This window comes from Hylaeus volcanicus, chromosome 5 (assembly GCF_026283585.1).
Source record: "Hylaeus volcanicus isolate JK05 chromosome 5, UHH_iyHylVolc1.0_haploid, whole genome shotgun sequence".
NCBI classification, from domain to species: Eukaryota; Metazoa; Arthropoda; class Insecta; order Hymenoptera; family Colletidae; genus Hylaeus; species Hylaeus volcanicus.
This window is the reverse complement of record NC_071980.1, coordinates 16,823,174-16,849,222: the sequence shown is the minus strand read 5'-3', so window position 1 is coordinate 16,849,222 and position 26,049 is coordinate 16,823,174. Positions and strand designations below refer to the sequence as shown.

The 26,049-nt window shown below is 42.2% G+C and overlaps 1 protein-coding gene across 1 annotated transcript in view; it reads left to right on the top strand.

The window, feature by feature from the left end:
* LOC128876568 (mannosyl-oligosaccharide 1,2-alpha-mannosidase IA) overlaps positions 1-26,049 on the top strand; it is a 540,141-nt gene that overhangs the window by 16,700 nt on the left and 497,392 nt on the right. The window lies entirely within an intron of this gene.

Here is a 26,049-nt window from a genome sequence, read left to right as displayed (position 1 = left end):
CGTCATATTGTTTTAAAATTATCCTCCAGACGTATTTGATGTCTGTATGACTATGATTCATCCATGTATGATGAGATATTAATAGATACATGATTTTTATTTATCGATTAATTGATATACGGACAAAGTGGGGAACGATGTAAGACAAGTCACTCGGATAACTTATTTATTTTTAAAAATAGAGGAGAAGACTTCAAGCAGAAGTTATTTGGTTTCATAGGAGAAGAATATGGCCGGTGTTTACCTCTCGCGCAAATGTTCAGCGCAAACGTGACAATAGTTTTCTCGTTTCTCCACTGGCGACGCTAGTAGTAGGGAGAATAACTTCTTCTTGGTCCATTCCTCCAATTTAAACATTTCACCAATCCGAGAAACATTTAATTTCCTCCGAATTAAAATTTATTTTTTCATCGTCTTCCTAGTGTTCTTGCTCAATCCTAAATTCTGCTCTACTAAATCCAAATTGAAGTTCAAGTTCATCAGCTTCTTTTCTGCCATATAGCTGTTGATTCTTCTTACCCTGAGTGTCCCAACTACTCTGAGCCCACGTGATGCTTGCAGAAGTTTCTATTAAAATAGAATTTACTTTAGTCGAAGTACAGCATCGAATAGGGCGGTTAAGTACCTAACGCATTTATCAGGTAGTTCCTTTGGGATTAAATCGAGTAGCTGTTTCAGTTACAATTCGAGTGTTCTATGCTTCAACTAGCCTGACTGAACGCGAATGCTGAAGTTGTGCCAGTCAGTTGTTTCGAACTAAGTTTCCTCTAGGTATACGCCGAGTGTTCAATGGAAAGGGATTTAATGTTTTCGGATGGTGGGGTAATTCGATGATGGCATTTATAGGGCACTCGTTTCGCGGGAAGAGCGGATCGTCGGCTATAATTTACATGTCGGATGTACCGCGACGCGTTCTCATTATTGTCACGTTCGCGCGAAATGTCAGTAATAGTCGATATTAAATAGCGTGGACAATCGTGGGAACAAAGGAAAGGGCGAGGCAGGGGAGGGCCGCGTGGCTGTTAAATGCAAATATCGCAACACTTCGCGTGTTATTGTTCGCGGGTTCCCGACATATTTATGCGTGCTCCGCGATGGAATTTTCGAACATAAAACCATAACGACGACAGGTGGCAATTAAACATTGTAATTGGAAGTGAGCGAGGAAACCCTGTGGCTCCCAATCGAATTTCGCCAATTCTCGGAATCTATTAGCCATAGAAATTAATTCTCTACCTTTGTATCGAATCGTGTATAACTGTGGTTTAATTAAAAATATTTGCTCCTCGTTTAATTACGTTCAATTACCTTTGTTTATAATTTCTCAACCTGATGGTTATCATACAATTTTTGTGTGTATGTAGACGAGGTTCACAGTAGCCCACAAATTTTGCTTATCGTTGTCCTAACAGATTACGAGAAAGCTTGATAATTGGTGGATGTAGACATTAATTCTCTGTTTTTGTTTTTGATTGTTTGTAATTCTAAATCGAAATTTTTCTAAATAGAATTTGTTTAAATTAAATGATAGGTTTGATGTCTCCAAATAAATTTTTTATTATATATACACAAGTGTAAAGTTTATTCATGTCAATATTTATGACGAAATATTTATTTAAAAACATCGAACCTATTATTTAACTTGATAAACTTCTTTGATAAACGTAGAGGGTACGAATATTTATGGGATTGACTTTATAACCAAATGATCCACCTGATACCGTCAACAACGATCCGCCACACATTTTTTATCGATCACTGGAGATCAAGTTAAAGCACGTCGATGTGAAAATGCCACCTAAAAGGACCCAGTCTGCCCTAATTGTATATTACTCGAATACTCCTCGTGCCCTATCTCCTTATCGTTTCACGTTGAGTTACCATAGCCTACGGTAACAAGCCAGAAAAATTTAAACCTCATTCTCCAAATTTCCTTACAGCCTCCCCAATGACAGATCGAAGCCTTAACTCGGCTAAGAGGAAAAAGATACTGATTCCACGACAAACAGAGCCCGATTCCACTTCGGCAGCAATTTCCACGCGGCGGTAATCTTCGACGTAACGTTCTTAACCGCAAATCTGGCGGAGATAAATATCATCGTACGGCGTCAGGCTTCCGTGAAAAATGAGGGCTTTCTCCGTACAACAATATTCAGCCGTTGAATACCTAGCGCGGCAAAGAAGATTCTCCGCTAACTGGCCTCTCGCGAGAAACCAAAAAAATGCGGAATTCCTCAGCGCGACGTCCACGTTAAGCAGCCGTGTACGAAGACGACCGATGAGATTTGCCTATTAGTAGGTGGCCACGGGTACATCGGGGAGGTTTTATTTGCGCGCTTCAACGCCGGAAAGGCTGATGGTAACGAATGACGACACGAGTTACCGCGGGATGCTACGAACACATGGAACGAGCGCCTCACCTTTTGCGAATTCTTCGTACGCGTTCTATTCGAATACCTGTTTCGATCCTTTACGCTTTGACTTACGGTTTTGCGGCATTAATTATCCGCTACGAACTGGCCGCCTTCTTCCTGTGCTGGAGCCAGTTGGCCAGCGGCACTACCGCGTGGAGAACGCTGGTTCTTGCAGCTAACCTGCGTATTCAATCTGTTTCAGCAACGAATCGCAGATAGAGCGTGTCTAAGCCGAACTAAATTTTTCATAGAAACAAGTTTAGTTACTGGGGATATTTTGTATAGGTTCTTGAACTGGAGTTCAGTAGTCAATTATTAGGGGAAAGTGCGCAAAAGCGGAATTGCTTTTTTCTTGCATAACTTTCTTGATATTAAAATTAAAATTACGTTTTCAGTGGAGGAAGATTCTCTTTCATTTAAAGTCAACGTTAGTGTCTTTAAGAAACGGTTCATGATCCACGTAGATTGTTATTTCTACTCAATTTCTAGAAAGTAAAGAATACTTGTCAATTTAACCGCTTCACGCCCTTGGCCATATATGTGGACATTTAGTTTTTTGTAATTATAATTACTGTCAATAATAGAAACAACAAAGATTTGATAATAACAAAAAAAATCGTCCCTGAAGAGGTTAAAAGTCCAATTACATCGAAGAGAATGTCGTTAATGTTCAATAACAAATGAATGAACACTTCCATTGTTTTATATCGCTATTTTGAAATAGTTACCCCAGTCGCCATTCATTACCAGCAACCACTTTACAAAATAAATCGAAGGTTCGACTCTGATCATTTCCCTCTACGTATCCCTGATCGTATCCCGTTCGAATAATTTCACCAAGCCAAACAATAACTAAATAAGCCATGAAATTCCGTTAGAAACTCGCATCGATTCGTAACCGAAATTAATTTCCTGACGAGCAATCAACTTCAAACGTCCATCGTGTTAGGATTCATGCGATAATTAAACGTTGGTTGATGGAAAATTCGAAAAGGCTTTCTATACTCATTGTCCACAGATTCGCGAGGTTTCAGTAGCACTGCAATGCAGTAAAAAGGATCAGGTCTCTTTGTTGCGAGCACAAAGGCCGGTCGAAAGGCTCGGGAATGGAATTCGGTCACCCGTGGTTATTTAACTGCCATACGTTCTAGTCACTTCATAACGATCATTGGGGTCACAAAATTATGCATAGATTAACTGTCGTTAAATCGTATTACGAGGCATAATTAGAGGTAACCGCGACGCAATCTGAATCCATCCCGCATGGATACCGCGAAAATAGCTGCCCGAATCCGCAGAGTCCATTCAGCCCTGGATTATTATCCTGCTGTCAGCTATGAATATGTTGGAAACCGAAATCTCGACCGCACAATTATGCCGATGTCATTCATTTATTTCCCCGGTTGCCGCGCTGGCCGACGCACCAAAACGGATTTCCGCGGCGTTTTGTGCACGGTGTTTGAAAGGATGCCTCGAATAACCGTTCTTCTGATCGTACGCGATGATTGCTGTTGACACATTTTATATTTAATCGCGATATTTATATTCGATAAATATTTCTCGCGAAACATCGAGCAAAAAATATTTTGTAGAAACTTTCTCGTTCGTTGCGTGGTTCTCGAGAATAACTTTCGAACGTAGAAAACGAACGTTTGAGTTTCACTTCGGTGATTAGTGCGATAAAAAAGGAATTTAGATCAGATTCATTTGGGAGTCGAGATACGATCGAATTCAGCTGGGTAGTAAAGAGTAGAGAATGTAAATATACACGTTTCAAGTAAGTAACTTATGGCTGAAAAGTAGCATGGTACAGTAACTGTTCTTCGAAATTGTTTCAAATCATCTTTCGATCAAGTCACGCTCGCTCATGCGTCGAGTGCTTGCAAAATTAGACCTTCCACTGCTTAATAAAACGATAGAATATGGTTTAACCCTTTATAGGGGATAATTCCCTTTACATTTTTTTTTCACTTTTTTTTGTAAAAAAAAAGTATGAGTGTAGAAACTTAAAAATACAAAATTCCCCTTCCTTAGTGGTAACAATGAGTACCAATGACCTATAAAGGGTTCGAGTTGATTAAATTTGTTACAAATAGTAATAATTGATGATAAGCGATTCTTGTGTAATATATTCTAAATAATAAGGCTCCTTTGTTTGAAGATTAGCTAGTGTTTTGGTAGGTTCTTCCCTGGTGTGGCTTTCGACGCCCGAGGAGGCGAGCTCGTCGACTGTGAAAGGACTCCTTTTTTCATTCGAGTAACCAGCTCGATGATCTCGCGACCTAATTCCTCCGCGAAGAGTCGGAAGTTTCACGACTCACTTTCGCTTTCGGAGCCCAACTATCACTGGGCTTCATCGAACCGGTCATGGGACAGATTTCACGGAATACAACCAAAGTTGAAATAAGTAGGACGAGTATTTTTAATCACCTTTGGATTAAAATTATCAAAACAACATTAGTCGATTCGACGGAACATTTTCAGATCCCCGATGTGTATCTATTCGTATGAGAACACATCCTTCATACACCTGATAGAAAAATTTTGGAAGTAGAGGTTCATAGAGGTTTATAGGATAGCTCAAGGTTTAGAAAGTTTCACAGAGGACACGGACATTATGATGTTGCAGGATGTTATTGCAAGTTATAAGCCTTCAAATACTATTAACAATGTTTAACATAACGCTATCTTAATGTCATAGATTGCATCAGGCACTTGTTGTTTTTATTTAAGTGCATGAATTATGATATTCATTCTACACTCCTCTTTCCGATAGAGTCTTTTACAAAATTCCTTACATCTAAGTTTTACAAAAATATCTTGGGTCTAGTTTTTAACCTACCAATTTTTTCCTGAATTTTTTGATAACCAGGATCATCACTAAGCGCTAAAGAACAGTATACAAAAAAATCTACTAATTCAAGATACATCTTCGCGCACACAATGACCAGTACACATTTTCAGCTATTGACCACTGCCTGTTTCAAGCAATATTTGCCAACTCTGCCAAAGATTCTTAATAAAAGATATCCCCTATTTTTAACATCCCCGCCAGTGTTTCGGGGATGTCGTCTCGCTCCGCAGCGATCGATCCGCGAAGATGGCGCTCGCTGCCGCGATCACGTACCGTTGATTCGTACTTTCGCTCTTCCTTTCCTAGAATTCGTATCGTACGAGTCTCGAGGACGCTTCCTTTCTAACCGAGACCTTACCGACTGCCGGTGAGCTTTCCCGTGACCGCTCACCGGGAAGAACATTTCCTTGTTCGTTGGCTGCTCTCGCCGAGGATGCTGCCTTTTCCAGAGATGGCATCGAGACTCCTACGTAAATGGGAGTTCGCTGCTTTTCCAGGGAATATTTATTAATGTCCCCTCTCGTCTAGACGAAACATTCCGCCAGCGAGCCGTCTAACTTGCGTGTCCGAACTCTTTCGCGTTTTCGAGTTTACGGGGTACGTGATGGGTGGGCGTCAGGTGGAACGTATCAGAGGCGTAACGAGAAACAGTTCAACGTACCGTTTCCGTCGTACATTACTTCCGGTGTGACTTGGTAATGCCACGGGCTCGGGCTCGGAGCAACTTGGGCTGAGAGTTGAGACGAATGCGTGGGTGTCTGCCACTTGGGTTATTTTCGTTTCGAGGGGGATGGGTTCAGCGGTCGAGGGTGGAATATTTCAGATTTGTGATTGAGTCATATTTATTTATTTTCATAGTCTTGCAAAAATCTAAGCCATCTAAATAATCCTACTCCAGCCAATACAAAATTCTCAAACTCAAACTCTCGCGTCTACAAAAAGTTACCAGGTGCAACGACTTATTCGTACGACGAGCAAATGCTCATAGTTTACAACACGTCGGTTCCCATCAGCGAAAATCGTGCAACTCGTGGCGCGATAAATCGTAACGTCCGGTGACATCTAGTACGATAGCATGCGAAAACGTCGTTTCGCTCGGAATAGTCTAAACAGATTGGAAACAGATTCGACACAATTTATGCAAGCAACACTTCGAATTTTGAGAGAGTTCGATCTCTGGACGCCGCGCGGCGAGCAGAGTTGCATCCGTTATTCCACGGTTGTCCGTTCCACTGGGACGCCGGATATTCCAAAGATGGCACCAAAGCACCGAGACTGCGGACTCTATAGTGACTCGATGGCACGCGAGCTTCCCTCTTTGACTAGAATATTAATATCCTCTGGCTGCAAGCGGTCTGAGGGGACGCATAAAGCCGGAGCAGAGGGACAACTCGGGAAAACTAACCTGCATTCCCTGTTCAACGAGAGCATACGTTGCTGCGGCTTGTTAGAATTTTATGGTGTACTTATAATTCAGCGGCAATTAGTTTTGCATTAACGACGAAAATCTGACTCGTTTCGCGAGTTCCTTCGATCTGACGTGTAAAGGTTTTTGGAAAAACTGAGGGAAAAGGGTATCGAAGATTTAAAGTGGCAGGTTTTGGTGTTACTTATGCGAGTGACGAGAGAAACCTCAGCAAATCTTTATTTACTCTCAATTTTTATGTAAATGGAACAGTGCTATGTAATTTAAGAGATTAACTCGCGGTCAGAAATATTTTATATATCGGTTGTGGTTTATCGTTGTACAATTTATTGATAGACTAGGGAAATTTATATTTTTAAATGTGAATATAAAGAATTGAAATCTTCTAATCATTGTAACGTGCAGTTTCTCATTCGTTTTTCTCATGAGTTTCACTCATTTCGTTTTATCAATATTGACACAAATTCTTTTATATTATAATACGCAATATAAATTTTCGTTCCATTTATAAATCGTAGAATCGTAGTGCTTGGAATTGATACATTAAAAAATACCTTGCGCACACGTGTCGGTATTTTTGTTTGTGAAGAGTTCGAAAACAATCGGCTATTTTTATGAACAACAACGCGACAAAATCGATACCCAACGCGTGATGAAAAAGTCCGTTCAATGAGAGAGAGAGGGCGTTGATAATGACGGCCGCAATTTATCATCCAGACAGGACAAAAATTCTCATTTTTCCTCGACCCTTTTTCCTCCGGTCGTCTGGTAAATGCAGATTGTTTGAAACGGCGTTCCAAACAATTTCCGCGGTGGTCATGAAAGTTTGCATGCTCGAGATTCCGTGGTCTCTATTACATCCAGCTTCCCGTCGACTTAAGGTCGATAGAATTGTGGAAACGAGTTTAAATTTACATTTCATTCCGATGTCGAACCCGCCTGAAAACCACGGAGTTAAGAACTGCGCGGAACAGCTTTCCAAGATTACACGTAGATTCCCCATTAATCAAGAGTATTACCATTTTCCGTTACAGTTTGGTTCGCACGTTTGGGAGAAAAGAGATTTTCTCGTTCGTGTTCGAATAATAGGTTCTCTCGAATTTCGAAGGCACGTGCAGTTTGGAAACTTGCTATCAAAGGCCGATTCCTACGTGGAGATAAAATTATAATTGCTCGAGGGATATTTTACAAATGGTAATAGTTTCTAATTAAACTCACTCAACGATAATATTTGTCGCTTAATTACTACGATCGAAAGTACGAATAAAAATATAATGGACACATGTGGTTTATGGAGATTAGAAATAGTATAATTTCAGTTTGGGAGATAAACAGCGAAACGGAGAGTCAATCAAGATTAATGACGATGATACTTCCACGTTAATTGAAAATGATCCGTGATATTCCACGCGAGACATTGTCTTCTTTTGTGAACGGTGACGTGTGCGTTTAAAATTTATTAATATAGCCATTATTAATGCAGTCCCCCAAAATTGTGAGGTAATATTAATTCGTTAAAATATCTGAATTTGAAAGTTCATATTTTTAATAACAAAATTAGAAGCATATAAGCAGAAACTAATACTATAAGCAGAAACGAATCCATTACACGATTTGTATTCACATACACATTGAAACGTTTCAATTCAATTAAATTTGTCGTATCCTAAATAACTCAAGGGTCATGAAAAATATTTTGTTTATCTAATGAAAAAGTTGAGATTCGAGGAGGTGAACGTTTTAATTGCATTTGAGTGCCCTCGAAGATTTTTAAATATTACTTACCGAATTAATTTCTCCCTACTCGTGGAGCATTTTATTTTTTTAACGAAACGTTACGAAGAAAAGCGTTCGTCGATTACGTGTACCTTGGTTCATTACGATGCGAGGAGTTCGATCGAGCTGATTGGGTAATAGAAGTGCTTTAATTGATTACTTAGAGCCCGAGACGCAAAGGCAAGTTACAAGAGCTTGTTACGAAAGGCAATTGATCTCTCGTGTTTACATTAAATATAACCAGGACCTCGCGATACAGGGCTTTATACCTAAATCACTCGAAATGAGTGTTAATTACGTAAGCGGATAAATTTAATCCGAGATTGCAATCTGATCACTGTCAGCACAGCGTCGCCGTCCAACGTAGAAATATCGGATTAATTATTACATTAATAATTTCTCGGGGTCCGTTAACGTGCATCGCTGGGAAGATATTCTATCGCTCGTTTCCCTGTTTTCAACGTTCTCTGAATCCATGGAGCCTTTAAGCTTTTTATTTACAATATCTACCTCGTGAAATTTAATTTAACTGTGTCGTTGGTTATCTACTTACAATGCTCAATTTGGGAAAGCAGATGGGGCTTTTAATATATGTACACTCTAATTGTGTGTACAAGTTAATTGCGTCACTGTATACAGTCAGTCCAATAAGTATTCGTACCCTCTACGTTTATCGAAGAACTCTATCTAAATTTAACAATAGATTTAATATTTAATGCTTCATTATGCGTATGTACACAAATAGACTTTGCACGTTTATACACTCACTATAAAAAATTTCTTTGGAAACATTAAACCTATCATTTAATGTAGACAAATTTCGTTAGTAGACTTAGATGGTATGAATATTTCTGGGAGTGACTGTATATTAATATAGACAAGCCTCTTTTAAATTTTAAATTCTTTCTAAATAGACCAGTAATTGAAGTGTTAACATTCTTATCAAAGTGCCATTGTCAATTTACTATCTATCCAATACAAAGTACAACGACAATTCTAACGTGTCTTATTTATATTTCAACTTCTTTCAAACCTAAAAACGACGTCCAACACGGTTTAAACTTCACGCAGTTGATCAGCTCGTTCATTTTCGACTAATTAATGTTCAGGCGATTTTCGCGCGAAAGACGTTGCAGAGTCGTAAAGTATAGACAGGGTATCGCCATTAAGAGAACCTAATCATGGACCATAGAGTTTGGAACTGCAGGGGGCAGATCTAATGGCCGACACAGAAGCATGGCAACTGGTTCAGACCAAGTGGCGGATTTGCTTCAGTACTTCGGAGCTCGATAACCCGTGATTAAGTGGCTATTCGTAATGATACTTTATGAGCTATCGCCTCGAACCGATTCCATTTTCCACGTGAGGTAACGAAGCACTGATCTGGCCAATTTAACCTCCTACGCGCGACAATCGATACGCCCCAACTTTTATCCAACTCCGTTTAGCGAAGGAACGGTAAAATTGAGAAACAAGGTGTTGATTTTTAACGTTGATTAATCGCTTATTAATCATAACATAAGATGTTGTCGTCACACCAAAGTAGAATCTTTTTTTCCTCGGATGAGCAACTTGTTTCGTTTTATGTTTCTAAATGAAAGTAATATTTCCTTTCTTAAATCGTGCAATTGCATTGTAAAGTAGCGTTTGTCATACCATCTATAGTGTGTATCTACAAAATACCCCTTTGTCACATCTTTACCCCAGATTAAGCTTTCCGTTGTCCAATGGAAATTTTGTATCGCTAACAAGCAGGCGAGACCATGTGATTCCGTACTTTCGTGCTCTGCTCTCTATCTCGAGCAACGCTCTACAACAATTTATTCGAGTTTCGTGCCTCGTACTATCTTTATCGCCTTGACCACGTTCAACTCGTATAGCCCGACTCGCCGGCGCAGGTAAATAACCGTGAATTACTGTGCGGAAAAATCTATTTCTCTCTCTTTCTCTCTCGTTTTAACCCCGCGGAATTTCTTAATGGTCCGATCGCGAAACGAAACCGCGCTCCGCGATGTATTTTTGCTACGATGAGTTACGCGCCCACGTTTAACTAGTTTGGAAACGGTTAGGCGAAACGTCATTTTAACCACTGTCTAGTTTAATTAAAGCTCCGACAGAATTACACGCGATAATACAGAAACCTTGGAACGTTTGCCTCTGAGACCGCCCCGGGTAAAGCGAGTTCTCGTATTTCGTAGATATGATAGCCGGAGGTAGTTGATGGGTTAAAATTTGGTCTAACCAAACAGAACCAAAAACAAGCTGCAACGATACTGAGGAAACCGTTCCGGGGTAGCTAGCGTGCCGTTCGCTATTCCGTGGGAAATGTTACGGTGCTTGAAGACGCGAATTGATGAAATTATTTATGTGGCTCGAGTATTCTGTCGAAACTGAGGGGAAATAGATGCGCTTTCTACGAGGTTCAACATTTTTGCGAAATAAAGTGAAAGGATCAAAATGTACAATTTTTCTCTTGCTGTCTCTTTCCATAGGACGATCTTTTTCTTTTATTTATTTTATATTTTATCGTCTTGGTTAGTAGCTATTAGGAACCACTATTGTGAATATAGTGATACCTGTTTATATACGAATATATATTTGTTGCAATTATACCTCCTTAATAATTTGGAGTTTTTCTAAGACCGACGTTATTTCTTGTACATTTTTTTCGTTTCATTATTGAGGGGATTTTTTCTTCAACCCCTAGCGGTATAATAGCCAGACATTCTAAAATGGTATGTTCTATTAAAATTTCTATGTTTACAGACCGATTGGGCAGTAAAACAGCTCGATGTTAGGAACTGATACATTATTCTGGATATGCAAACCAATGTAATTCGTGATATTAGTAATCACTTACACACGTGACTTCCTATCGATCGTCACTCTAGATTTCATTCGAAAATCATCGAGATTTTCGAGGTGGACCATGAGCAAAGGTTCAAAAACGTTAACTCGGTAGGTTGCAGAGACTAATAAACATACGATCCCCTTGAGAATCACTGGGGCCTGGCGATAGGTGGCTGAATGGAGCTTGACGAAGTTTCGCGAGACAAACTTGCATCCAGGCCGCAAGCTCGGCCAAAAACGCTCTTACTTATATCACGGCAATCCTGGGAAGTGAAGTAATTTCTCCGCCGTCTGGAGAGATCTTCTAGTGGCGGATTTCTTTCGACCTAGGGACGGATCTTCGAGCCAGTCGGTCTCGTAATTGCATTTCCACAGAATCAGCGGCTCCGCGGGGCTCGCGTTATTATCGCCGAGGATTTCCGCGCCGGGACGGTAATCGGCCCGAGGAAAACGCTCGATTCAGCCTTCGAGTTTACCTAAATTAAGCCAATTGTTGAACGGATCCGATTACGTCGCCAGCCTGTAATAGATCCGAGACGTCTTCGCGATTGTTTCCACCGTCTTCGAGACGACAAAATATTCGCGACGATCCCAGTGAAAAGATCGGAGGAACAGTGAGAATAATTAGGAACAACGATGTTGGAAGTCAGGGATAATTTAGGTAGGAATTCTCCTCGATTACGTGCACGGATTACGTGACATTTCCTCGGAACATGGATTTGATAAAGCGAGACACGATCTGTCTGCTAGAATCTCTTGTTAATTTACTCGATTCTAGTCTGACCACTTTCAAAATAAACGCTGATAGCTATGTATTAACTTATCGTTCACCGGCAATTTTACACAGAAGCGACTTCATGTCAACGGTTATTATTTCAAAATTGAATGTGATATAAACCGAAATACTGAGACAAGTATATTCTATTGTTAAAGAAGAATGAAACACCGACAGGACTAAACACGATGATCAAAGCTTTTGCAATATTCTATATCGCCCTGGGTTTCGAAATGGATCATGCAAGTGCAAACACGAGTTTACTCATAACCGGTCAACATAGTTAATCCGTGTTAACGTAGAAAGCGTATAAATTGAATTCTAGGCTCTGATATTATTTTTATCAATGATACAAGCACTGACGATCGCTCGTTACTAATATACTCTAGATTCTACCAAGTTCTAAATGAATTCTTTATCAAATGAAACCTCATATCCATTCTCATATACACTCTCGTACTCTCACACTCGTAAAACTCCAACAATCCGTCACACCACCGGACATTACCGTTACTTTTCGTCTTCAACGAATCTTCGAATCGCGAAGACCGCAGAGCCTGCACCGTCGAGCACTCGAATTTTCCATTCCAGCGTAATAATTTTTACCAAAGGATAGGAGTGGCTGCGGCGGGGAAAGACGCACGACATTCCTCGTGGAAACTCTCGGATGTTCCTTGGCAGGGTTACCAGGGGTCACGTCGCAGCCACGCTTGTCCGCTTTTGGTCCCCATTTGTCACGGTGACGTTTGCAAGCGCACCCCTCGCGTCCAGCGCGCCTGGAATCGCGCGCTACGTGCGAGGTAATCACGCGAGAAGATGTAAAACGCATTCGTCAGGCTCCGGGGACTTCCGTGTGAAATCCTTCGACAGAAACCGCGGCCGCTATCGGTTTCGCTCGCGATAAAAATGACCGGTAGCCCCGTGGCTGATAAATAGGATCTCCGGACCGGTGTCGTGGGAAGATCGTGGAAACTGACAATGAGCGACGATTTTGTCATAAAAAGAGTTATTTTGTACAAATGTGGGAGGGGAGCAGGATACTTTAAAACTGTTGACTTTGAGTAGACATTTTTCTGGTTTCCTTGTATATATTAGGTGAAAAATTTATTTGAAAGCATGAAACTTATCATTTAATTTAGACATATTCCTTCAATGCACACAATGGGTACGAATATTTATAGAATTGACTATGGGTACGTAGATTGGTACATATGTAGATATGAAATATAAAAAACACGCACCAAACGTGTACAGTAGATATTCGCGAGCTCTGTTGATCTTCTTTACTCCTCGGCGAAGTGAACAATCTTTCCACTCGCTTAGTATATCTAAAAAACGTGTTTTTCTCAATTCGAGTAATTTTGATCGTCGATATAAATATTTTCGTAATTTCTGAACCAGCCCGAGACCTCTCTTTATAAACCGACGAATATCCGTGACTGCGAACCGAAATAATATTTTCGTTTAATTCAAATGTTTAATATTTACGAGGGAACGTCGATATTCGGCGCAAATTTCCTCGTTGGACCGTGCCGCCGCGACGCAGCGAAAAAAATTGAAAACGCAGCGGGGGCACGGAACCTGAAAATCGCGAAACGACCAGAGCCGAAAACCGCAATAAAGCCTCGAAATCAGAGGAAATCGGAGCGAGGAAAATTTCACGGGAAGGATCGAGTCACGGATGCGATTGCAGGCGAGCCGGGACGTGGATGAAGCGAATAGGTGCGCCGAAAAAGCGTGTCCGATATGATAGGAAAAAGGGACGAAAGGAGAGAAACAAAAATCAAAGCATTCGCTCGAATGGGAAACGAAGGCACGATGCGGGGTATGGGGAGGCGTTGAAAGGCTAGCATCCGACCTCTCGAATCAGCCGAGGTCCGCCTTGATGCCCCGTAAGGGAAGAGGGGGCGACTATTATTGGATTACGGTGGCTCTGCCACGTTTCACCACGTAATCCTAGAGCACCGCAAGGGTTACCGCGTTACAGGGGTGTGCTGTCCGCCCTATGCCCTCTCATTCACCCTTTGGGTTCATCGCTCCGTAGCCGACTGCCTTCCAACCCCCTCTGCACGATGGACCATCTGTAGCTTAGAACGCGTTTACGAATTTCGGACTAGCGTTTCCTTCCTACGGTATATCATGGCCACGGTTTTGCTCTTTGAACCCTATTCACGCCGGGTATTTAAGGACAGAGGGAATATCTTACTTCGGCACGGCTTAAGCGCTATTTAAATGGCCCGGACCGTATCTACGGAGCTGAAATTAACGTCGACCCTCGTTTGCGTTAAAATAATTACGCGCTCACACCGCGAACGCGGTATTATTTGATACGATCACTGCCAACGTTGACGTTGGCATTCGATAAAGCGTCGATTCGATTGAGGCTATTGAGGAAGTCTAGGGAGAAGGGAGACCCAGCTATTTTAGTTTGCGTACTAATCGATCGCGCCTGATATATTTGAAGATCCAGTGCTTTATTCTTGAAATGAAGACATTCTGAAATCGGATTTCGGACATTTTTCTAGGCTAGTGTTTTTCACACTTCACCTTCGCTAGTTCGAAATATTCTTTATTAACCCTTTATACTCGAGCTCTTTTTTTTCTGATGTCTACCAGCAACTCGAGATGCTTTCTTAGCATTCTATTTTGCCACGCACGCTAAGACTAGATTTTCGTCGAAGATATATTCTGATTCGTGATGGCAAACTAATTTGACACCTCTCGAGCGCAAAAGGTTGAATAAGGGAAAACTTTCGACGAACCTCCTAGATTAAACCTCAACTCTTCAAATATATTTCTAACGAGATGTTTGATGACAATTATTAGAGAACATGTGGCAGATGAGGGCTTCCTTTGGAAAATTATGCACGTAGGATGAACGTCCGTCAAGTTAGCCAGCCCGCTCGGCTGGACGCTTTTTCCGCCATCGTTCAAGATCGCGTTCGTACATTGGAACCTGCTCGAAACATCGTGTCTTCTGGGAGGCAGAAGAACACGTGGAACCATGTCCAAGCCGTTCTTCAATGTCCGATTGGTACGTCGCACGGGGTGGCGAAGGGGCTGCTATCGGCTCTTCGGGAATACAAGAAATTACAAGATGCCTACCAGACGGTATAAGGCTAATGGTACCGACTCAAGCGGCAATAAGACCCCGAATCGAGGGACCCAGTGATGTGTACAGACAGTCGGTGACTCTGACTAGGTAACCAAACATTCCTGCACGTACTTCGGTAGTCTCTTTCACCGAAATCCCTGGTCCTCCCCGGTCGAAACCCTCGGTGGAATAAATGTCCTCGAGGTCCTTCCATGCTGCAGAGCTAAGGATCCTGAGACATCTGCTTCGGGCCAGCATTTTTCTTGATTACTCAATCTATCCGAATAAACCCTACTGTTGCTATATTTTAACGTCGTTTGTATCAACTTCCGAAGTTCCTAGTAAATCAATAATCTTGAACACTAATATGCATAAAATTCTCAGTCAAGTTAACACCTTGGTCCCCACGTCACCCATATAAGGGTGACGGAACTTGTTATTAAGGAATTAAAAAAATTAATTCTGAAGCCATGCTATCGATAAAAATGAATCCGAATAGAATTTGTGAACATGGCGAGGTTAGAAAAGTAAGTACCATGACAAATGGCTAGGTTACGGGGTTTCCAATTGTATCGAAATTGTAGAGACTTTCACGAGTATTAGCTCGGCGATCAACGTGTTAAACTGTTCCCACGCCATTCCTTTTTGTATTCTTAGTATCGAGTGATCACTACCCGAATGCGTCAGCTCCGTCGCTGTATTTATACGCCTCGGTTACGGACACCAACCGACAAACTTGGTCATGAACTCAACCTCGACGTCAAGCCAACGTTATCCACTTCCCCTGTATCTTTCTTCTGCCCTCGCCTCCATCATCTTCAGCCTCTCCGTTCCTCTATCTGGAGCAAGTAAATCAACGTCATCGTGGGCTGAAATTCTAAGACGTTTATTCATACGTTTAGGCTCCCGAGAAGTGGCTCAGACGTTTTCAGACCGGATCTCGGGCAATTTTATTCAGCCGAGATTTGCGTTGCTGCTCGACACGGGAGACGCTAATGCGACTAACGTATTTCCATGTTTCCGCGACAATCTAGAGTCGCGAGAGAGGAATTGCCTCTAGCCGCGTTTTCGTTGCCGACGCGATTGTTATTTAGGACTGAATAGCGGGGCCCGTCGTGATCTATTTTTTGGCGATTTAATAGCCTCTGGCGAGGTAGATTTTATTGTTATGGAAGTATTGTATAGTAGTTGAAATATTGTTGGGTTTGGAAATCTCTAGAGCCTTATAGCTGTAGGGGTTGAGTGATCTGAGTGGTGGCATGTTTTATAGGTAGAAAGAAAATGGAGAAATTACTTCCGTAGGGAGGAATTTATTTTCTATAATTTCCAATGCAAGCTTCTTCGTGAGTAGTGTGTTTAACTCTTTCAGACCTGAACTATTTTTCTTTTCTCAATTAGAACTAAAATTAGTAGGGACAAAATAAAATCAAAAATTCTGATAGTGTAGTTTTCGAGAAAAACTGGCCTTTCTTATAATTTTCTTCGTAATTTTTAAATTTTGTGTCCTGAATTGTGGACGCCAGGTCTGGAAGCGTTAATTTCAAGCTAGCGCAGGAGCAGCATAAAAATTACAATTACTCTGTTAGAGGGTGAGAGAGTCGACGGGAGTCTATTATGACGGTAGGAACGTTTTAGAACTTTATTATTTGAATTAGTTCAACGGAGCGTGTTCAATCATGCTTTATCCCCGAGCATGCGAACGAATCGACGACTCGTTGCGCGTAATCGTAAAACGGAGCGTGTTCGAGCGCATCGCATTATCGTAAAGTTCAATTGCCGTTTCTCCTCGATCAATGATCTGAAAACGCGATTGGATTACGTTCGAGGGATCCTGTAACGAAACTGGTTAACCCGCGCGTAATCCTGGTAGACTCGAAAACTTCTCTTGGAAGAAGAATTGAGAGGATGTTCAAGCGCCTGTTTAGCACCAGAGTATCCTTTGAGGTCCTGTGTGAACTTTCATTCTTTTTCTCACGTTTGAACTTTTCGTCGAGAATGATGGCGAGAGAAAGAGTAAGGGGTTTCTTGATGTGTTTCTTTGATAACAGTAGTTTTCTTTGGAGTTGCTTAAGTCATATCCTTTGTCACTTCGAGATCTGTGAACTCGTGTCACTGAAGCAAGGCAAATATTAATTGTAAACTCCATCGAAACTCGATTTTCCAGTTATTCTAACGCGATATAAACAACAACAGACCTAGTAAAGCACTGCAAAATCCAAATATTTTCCTCCTGAAAAATATTAAAACTCCAACGGGCGTTCCATCGTTTACTCCCGTGTAGTCTGCATAACCAGTTCGAAAGCAAACGAAACACGTATTGCGAGCAATTTTCCAACAAAGTGAACCTTGACTGCTGAATCTGACTTGAATTCGTGACACCATTGAACTTGATCCCGTCTCTGAAATGTTCTTTGACGTGCCGTGGGATCCCCGCTGAAAGAAAGCGACTCTTTGGACTCGCAGGGCTGAGCACCAGGCAAGAAATACCGCGGATAGGCATTGTTTGCATTGCAGTCTCCAGCATTTTCTTCTTGCCTGGTTTAACCCTCTTTCCTTTTCCTCCTGTCTCGGTCTCGTCTACGCGAGATTCTTTTCGCTCGGTTGTCGCGTCTGTCGCTGTTTCCCTGCAAGAATTATTATGCTGTCCCGACGTTATTACCAGTTACTTGTCTTCTTTCTTCTCCGTTCCGCACTCTCGTCCACGGCGAAGAAGAAAAGCGACGTTCAGGAGTCCGGTTTTTCCCGTGGCTGCATCGAGGAAAATTAAATTGCACTTTTTTCCAATGGCTCGCTGGCTTCTCTATTGGAGGAAGGAAGGAATAGCGCTGCGCGAAGAACGATTCTTGTCCTATTGGTCGAGAATATGGCCATTTGGACGCGTATGGGAGCCTCGAGCCGTCTGGGGGATTATGATCATCCGGGGTACCGGTTTTGAGCATTTGGAAAAAAGGAACGCGAATGTTTCGTGAGGAATTTAGTTATCTTCGTATGTGGCCGTGGGGAATCTATGATGTAACGGAAAAAGAGGCATTTTTGTTTAAGAAGGAGACAGGAAAAAGTGTGAAGTCAGTTGTTTTTTAGTATGAAACTTCATTTTTTACAGCTGTGTTGAATATTTCTGTGAACCCAATATATTTATATTTTCATAGTTGGATTTCACCTTCTCATGAGTATGTGTTGCTGTAGCTCCACAGTTATTGAATGGACAAAAAACAGTCTGTCTATAACAACTGTTAATTACAATTTCCCACATCCAGATAGTTGAGAGTATTGAAATTATATACTCCAAGTATATTTCTGTATTAAAAATATCAAAATGAACAACCCTTCTCTCTTCAATAATACACATGGAGTATAAAAATAAATATTATTAACATCAAGTTAATTACCACAATCGCGCCAGGGTTCAATTTGGCGTGATGTGCTCCAGTTAATACAATATTCAGGATTCTGTCCATGTTTCGCACGTGTTACGATGTGTTTTATTTTCTCGAGTTATGAAATATTTACTCGTACAATTTCGAGAGTGAAGTACCTGGGAAGCGTACTAGGGCTTAGTTAACCCGTTTAAAGGATTACGATTATCCGGAGTGTGTACTGGTCATGGGCGCTTGAGAAAATTTCTTTTATTAGGTGCTAAGGGAAAACGTGAGGAGAATCTGGCTCGAAACTTGAGAGTGTCGAAGCGTAACGCTCCTGACTTCAGAAATTCTTTAACATTTTCATTAAAATACTAGGAGAATTGTTCTATGGGGCCAACCTTGCATATTAATATTATAACATGGCGTTTAACACGGCAATTTTTGTTGCATCTCGAAGAAATCTCCTACGCAGTTGTTTTGTGTTTTAAACGTTGATTTTAATTAGTAGACTGGGGATGTTTAGGCATTTATAGTAACTCGAAATATACATAAAAATATATATATAAAAAAACAGGAATAGTATACGTGTTATACCGTTTAGACGATGAGACATATTTTTATTTATGTTTCAATTTTTTGTCTACACCATTTGCTCTGAAGCCAACGAAATCACATTTCGTTCTCAGATGTTCCATCGAATGTTAGAGAAGAAATACTATAATTATCCTTTGACGCCATGTTTGTAACCAATATTTCGCCCCGTTACTTAAAGTAGCGATAAATTGACCCATTTCTGGCTGGCTACTCCGCGTGTAATGCCACCAAGGACCGTGTTATCAAAGTGGAAATAATGTCCTCGTGAAATTTATTGTAATCGAGCAAGGAGGCGAGGACATCCTCGAGGAAATATGTTGAACATCCCGTGGAAACTACCTCCCTCGAAACTTCTTTCCCGATCCGGCCACGGAGTCACGTACCGGAAAAATGGCTTAATCCCAGAAGTCCTCTCACCTAGTTTCCTGACTCTGACGGTCTGTGCTCGACATGCTCGTCTTTTGCATTCGTCAGCCTATCTATCCCGAATATTGGATGAACCCCAACCTTTCGGACCCCTCGAATTCCGCTAGCACGCTTCGGCCGGCAGTCGAGATAATGTCAATGCTACAAGTTAAATCGAGAGTGTCGATTAGTTTACGACGAGGCGTTGGAATATTAAAATAACAGTGGTCTGTACGTACCATCGCGAGACTTGGATGGCTAGACCCCAACATTAGGGAGCAAAAAGATTATTACACACTGTTCACGAGATTGCTGACATTTCCGATTTCATGCGAAGCGAGGCGCAGTTCCATTACGACGTCTTTCACTATTGCAAAGGACAACGTATCTTTTTGCGTTCTGCAGCGGTTGATGGAGACTAGACAGTGGCTAGTTGGAATCATAGGAGAATCTTCATTCTGAGCAGCTCCGGGTGCTCGTGTCGCGATAATAACGTAGCATTGAGATCTGGATAATGGAGCTTTGCTTCACGATGCTGAAAAGGAGACGTATGATCATGTCATTTTTTTCTGTAATCTCGTCAGTTTTCTTCTTACAAGGTTGGGATCTGAAAAGGGATCGAAGATGACGAAGTCTGGAATATGTAATTGAAAATGACCAGATACAAAGGGAGCATGGTTCTGTAGATTCATGATCAAGAGAAAAATAATCACACACCTGAAAATCTGTCTAAAAATCATACAGATCAACATCATTAATGTTTGTGAACAGCTCCATCGTACAATTTTTCCAAAAACCAAACGCGATTGTAGATATAACGTGCTAATTTCTCGTGTTATTTTGCGCGTTGGCACTCGACAAAATTCCACTCGGTAAAACCAGTCTCATCGCTCCCATACCGTGAAAGGCAGCATTCCCACTGTCTTGCACGTTTGCAAGCACAATCTACAATGTTGCCCCCAGAAGTTCCATAGAATTCCGAAGTGCGAAGAAGCCGACGATTCAATTCCGGGCGCGGTCGAAACTCGGCCGGAATCGCGTCGGCAAACACGCTCGGCTCTTTATCAGAACGCGTGGAAAGGCGTTTCCCTCATTCGCGGCGGATGGAATCAGCAGTCAAAGGCCGGCACGTCATTACGCTTGTGTGCCCAGTAAACGAAGAAGGATTCAAGGGCCCGGAACAGTCCAACGGAACTTGTTAATTCGGCGAGTACTTTGGGTAGACGTGCTTCTCCGTTGAGTATGTGCACTGAGAGCGTCTCGACGCATTCTCCGTAGAATCGTGATGATTCTAAAGGGTGTCCATTAGTTACTAACGACATACGTGCTCCCCCTCGGACAGCCCTCAGCCCCCGGTGTCTTTCTGTCTTAGGACGAAACGACTCGAGTCCACTTCGGTCCGCGTCCGCTTTTTGCTCTCCGCTCCGTGGCTTTTTTTTTCCGCATCGAAACGATATCCGTCCGATCCAGACTCCGTCGTTCCACGACTCGACGGGTAAGGGAAACCTGTCCGATCGGTGTACTTAGCGTGTAGGCAGAGAGATTCTAGCAAACGATGTGGTAGGTACGAGGTGTTCCGAGATAATGGAGAAATTTCTGGCACGGGTCGGTTGTGTATTTATTGTTCCCGGGAGTTAACCAAAGCCGCTGGCAAAGTAAGTGGATTTTCGAGCGGCGCCGTTACGTCACGTACTTTGAAATCTGCTTAATCCCCGCGTGAAAATTTGATCACGCGCCTTGGACCAAAGTACGGCCTTCTTCGTGACGGGATTCTGGTCATTGGGAAAATTTCGGCGAGTAGGACCTTGTCTATTGCTGGCCATTGGGGCTCAGTTATTGAGGTAACCATCGAGTCGAGTGGTAAGTTGACTTACCATGATAGTCAACTTGTTCTGTGATTGGTCGACCACAGCGCGATGCATCTTTGACATCAAGATTTTGATAGAGCATTTTGTCCGTAAACACCACAAATTTTTTCACGAACTTGCGTAGCATTCTCGCCTTGATCGGGCGACCAAACGCCACGAACAATTTCGAATACCCATTATTAGTGCATTCATTCTCTTTATTTTCCAATTTCAATTGCTAGTTAGCAAGCAGTTCCCTTGAATTTATCGATATCTCGCAATGAACCTCTCGTGCAATAATCGAGGTTCGTAATTCAGCACGGAAGAGCAACAAATCCTACTTGATACCACTTACGATTATTCGGCAGGTAAATGCCCTTCTTGCAGGATAGGATAATTAGTGGGTGACGTTTATTGCACGACTATGACGCTCGTCGCGGCGTTACAAAGCGACGATGACGAACGCAGGGAAGCGGACCATTGTCTAGATCGCGCAGGACATACATCACCGTCGGGAAACAAAAGCCAAGGACTCGTTAACAACGGCGAATGTCGCATTAATATTCGAAACGCCACTCTTCTGGTTTTAACGCGTTGGACGTGTCAAGTGATCTACACCGTGCTCCTTCATGCTAGTACATTGTGCGCTGGATTAATCTTCTCGTATCTGTTGCATTATCTGATAGATCTGTGTACGTTGCGTGATCTACGGTTCGTGAAAATTTCTAGTGTGAGGGTGGAATAGTCGCGAGGAATGTTCCTTTAGATTGTTGGATATAATTTGAAAGCACTAGTGTGGATTTTTTGTACGGTTGTTAGAAGTTTGCGATATGTAGAGAGAGCTTGGAAACAAAATTATCCACGTAGGTCCTGAAATTCTTGCCCGTATAAATTCAGCCCTTAAACTCTTTTAGTCTGCATAATTGCCCACAGAACAGGCCAGACTGTTTAACCAAAAATTAGTTTTCCTATAAGAACACCGAGCTAGGGTTAGTTGCCGTGCCCTTCACCTACTTAATCGAGCAAAATGGCAACGGCGACGCTAAAAGAGAGGGTCTTTTGGATTCGATTCGTCCTGCAGCTCCAAACAAGAGACGCGAAGCCACCTGAAAAATAGGTCAACCTCGACGATCTTTTCGATCGAAGGGAACAATGCGTCAGCTGTGAATCGAGTCGCAATTGAAAGGCGTTCCGAGGACACTTTAATTCCGATGCCACTTTCGCACAGGCGGAAGAATTGAAGCCGTTAATAAGCGGCTCTGGTAAGGATTCAAAAAAAAAACCCTCCGTGAGATCGTTATTGTGCGCGCGAAAAAGGGACGGCGACGAAGGCAGGGGAAAGCAGGTTGGTGCCAGCATGATCGTAGAAAAGGATATAGACCAGCGAGAGCGGATAGAACTCGGAGACAATGAGGGACGCCACATTAATATTCGTAGCATGCGGCGCCAACCTCTCTCCCTCTTTCGCTCTAGCTTGGGCCGTTCTTCCGCGGCGATGCTTCCGCCCTGAGGCGGCTCGTGCGCCAGATTGCGATCACAACAGCTTCGTTAATTACTAGATCCTCCTTCCTCCCGCGAAGGCGGCGAGGAACGTCCGCCACGACGTAGATTTACACACTGTCTGTTCCCTTGGGACGCTCGTGACGACCGTCCCACCGATGCTGCCGACTTCCTGCAGCTGATCCCCGACCATGGCCACGGTGTCGTGGTCGACTCGTTCTCTCACCCTTGACACGGTGCCTCCCATTCACAGGATCGCCCAGAGATCCTGCGCTCGAGCCTTTTGTCCCGCGATCTCTCCGAGGGTACACGGCCACTCGTGCTTGGGAGTTTTTCTGAGGATGGGGATAACGCCTTCCAAAAGACGTATTAGTATACCGATGCTGGACTGGCGATCGTTTGAAGTAGGTCGTTGGATTGTACAAGGACTGGTTTGATACCTTGTTGCATTGGGATTCACCGGAAAGAAGGAACCCTGGAGGAAACGTCTTTAACTTTGAAGAAAATAGAGTACTCGCGTAAGTGAGTGTGTATGCACTGAAATAGAGTCATCGTGTCGTTACCTACGAAAGTCCGTCGTTGATTATTATAGTTCCGTGTCGCGAGTGTTAGACGGAAACAAGCGGAACCTCGCACAGCTGATTCCGGAACTAGATCTCCAAGTAGATTCTGTCACACACTCATTATTTTATGTGTGTTAATCTGAAGCAGAGTCATTATAATCTTGACATTCCAATTCAAAATTGTTTCTCCTCACATAGTAAAGACATATAAGGGGCGCTGGGATGTAACAGAATTGGTTATCATAATTTCAAATCACAGATATGAGTGTTAAGAGATACTGCAAACAATACTTTTAGTCTAATAACTATTGTATATGGTTACACGCTTGAATAAATAACGGAATGAAACGGAGAAGAATAGAGTAACTGTGAGAACAAAACTTTTATCGACCTCACTGTTCTTCAATACAATTCGTCTGATGGTTAAGGTCTTATAGTACAGTATTGTGTTCCGTTATAAGTCCACCAGAGGAATAATTCTTTTGTAGCGAATCCTACCTTACGTGTATATCTATCAATTGGTAGCCGTTCTCTATCCGTGATATACGAAGGTTGAAAGCTGTTTTCATCCCTGAAAAAATGTTCAGATAGAGTCAGCATATTTTTCTATGAATCCTCTTCGTTGTTTCTGTATCTCTAATCCAGCTTTGAAGTGAGCTCCACATGTTAGGTTCCACCAGGTATACGTCCTGAGGGGCTGTAGCATGCGAATATGCGGGAACAGTACGGGCTTAGCGACCTCGGAGTACCCTAGCTAGGTAGGGGCCAGTGGGCCCCAACAGACGTGTACAAAAAACAACACTAACGTAAATGTAATGTACAGAGTTACGATAACGCGAACTAAGCCAAATTTAAGGAATTATGTAAGGCAAAGTAATGTCAAAAAGAGAACTGATAATTATGCACTCAACACAAACGAGGCAAGCACCAGGTATGTTATAAGCTGATGAATCAGCCAGTTGCTTATGAAAGACCGAGAACATGCGTTATAACGAAGTGGTGGATCTCGGATATCCAATTCTGGAAAGAATGCGGGTCTCATTCGTCAGAATTTTTATTTCTGCCTTGGTAAGTCTTAAGATCAAACGAGATCTACAGAAACTGTCATGTATTTGTCGGTGCACCGTCTTGTGTAACAGATACGCAACTAAGGCGTAGATAGGCGTCCCTAGAGCCCGAACTGCTGACAGCTCATGATATCTAACCTAGCTCTCCGAACTATACATCTGATCTCCACGATGTGGTATCATAGGCTCCAGGTTACATCCCTGGTGGGATTGTATTAAAGTCCGGGAACGGAAATAGTCGGAGAGAAATTGAAGCTGAATGAGATAGAGAATATAGGGCTAGTTATTACCATCATATTTAGTTATGATCATCACATTCCCTTGATTTAAGGTGGCCTATGGTGGAGGTGATATTTTCAATTTGTAATTTGTCGTAAATAGCACGCAGAAGAAAGAACTCAAATTACTGTCAGTCTTATAAATATTCGTACCTTTTAAGTTTATTAAAAAAGTTTGTCTAAATGAAATAATAGGTTCGATGTTTTCAAATAAATGTTTCTTGTATAATGACAAATTTATTTAGAAGTCATCGAACCTATCATTTAATTTACACAAATTTCTTGAATAAACACAGAGGGTACGAATATTTATGGGACCGTCTGTATAAAATAATCAAGGAGTTTGTAACACGTTCCAAAAGGACCTGACCAAATCCATAGTCGACTCGAGTACCAACAATCCAGGAAACTGAACGTTCAACTAGTGCCTTCAGAACACCCGATGGATCGCGATTAAATCGCACCGGAAGGTTAAAACGGGACGGTCGAGGTGAAAAATCGCGGCGTGAGACAGTAGATCATCGATCACCCTTATCCCCGCAAGCATCTCTGTCAGGTTCCCTTCGCGTCGTTGCCAGGATGATTCGAAATCGAAATACAGGTGTGGAATTTCAAATATCTGCTTTGCATGGAAAACCTCTTTCCGTGCGTCCCGGGGATCGCTGACTTGGAAATTTATACATAACCATTCAGCCCCTGATGACGGCAATATCGTTTCGAATGGGCCATTGCTCTTGGTTTTTCTGCGCAGCCTCCTCGCTAGTAGACGTTAAGTATGGAGTGTCCCTTATCGCCAGTTTCCTCTTCTGCTTTTCCAACGATCTTTCCCCCGCGGCGCTCGGTGTTTCTTTCGTTCTTTCGCGATTTCTGTTTATCGCCCCGGGGAGCGGCGAAACGATGTAACCAAGCAGCGCTTCCGGTAAATTTAACTCGGCAGATAGCGGGACCTGATGCGATGGAATAAAGCGACGGGGACGGGAGAAGTTCAGACAGAGGTACACAGTTCCGCGTCGAGTGTTATGCGTGAGGTGTCAGATTATTTTCATGCACCTGTGCTTTAATTTTTTCTCTAAAATTGAGAACCGTGAATGACCAGTGCAACCTAAGAGTCATCTTGTTTGTCATAACGTTACTTGAGATATAAGGCTGATTTTGATAACTTTGTTATGACAGTGTTGGTTTGTTAGAAGTACCTACAGTCAGTCCCATAAATATTCGTACCCTCTGTTTGAAGAAATTTCTTT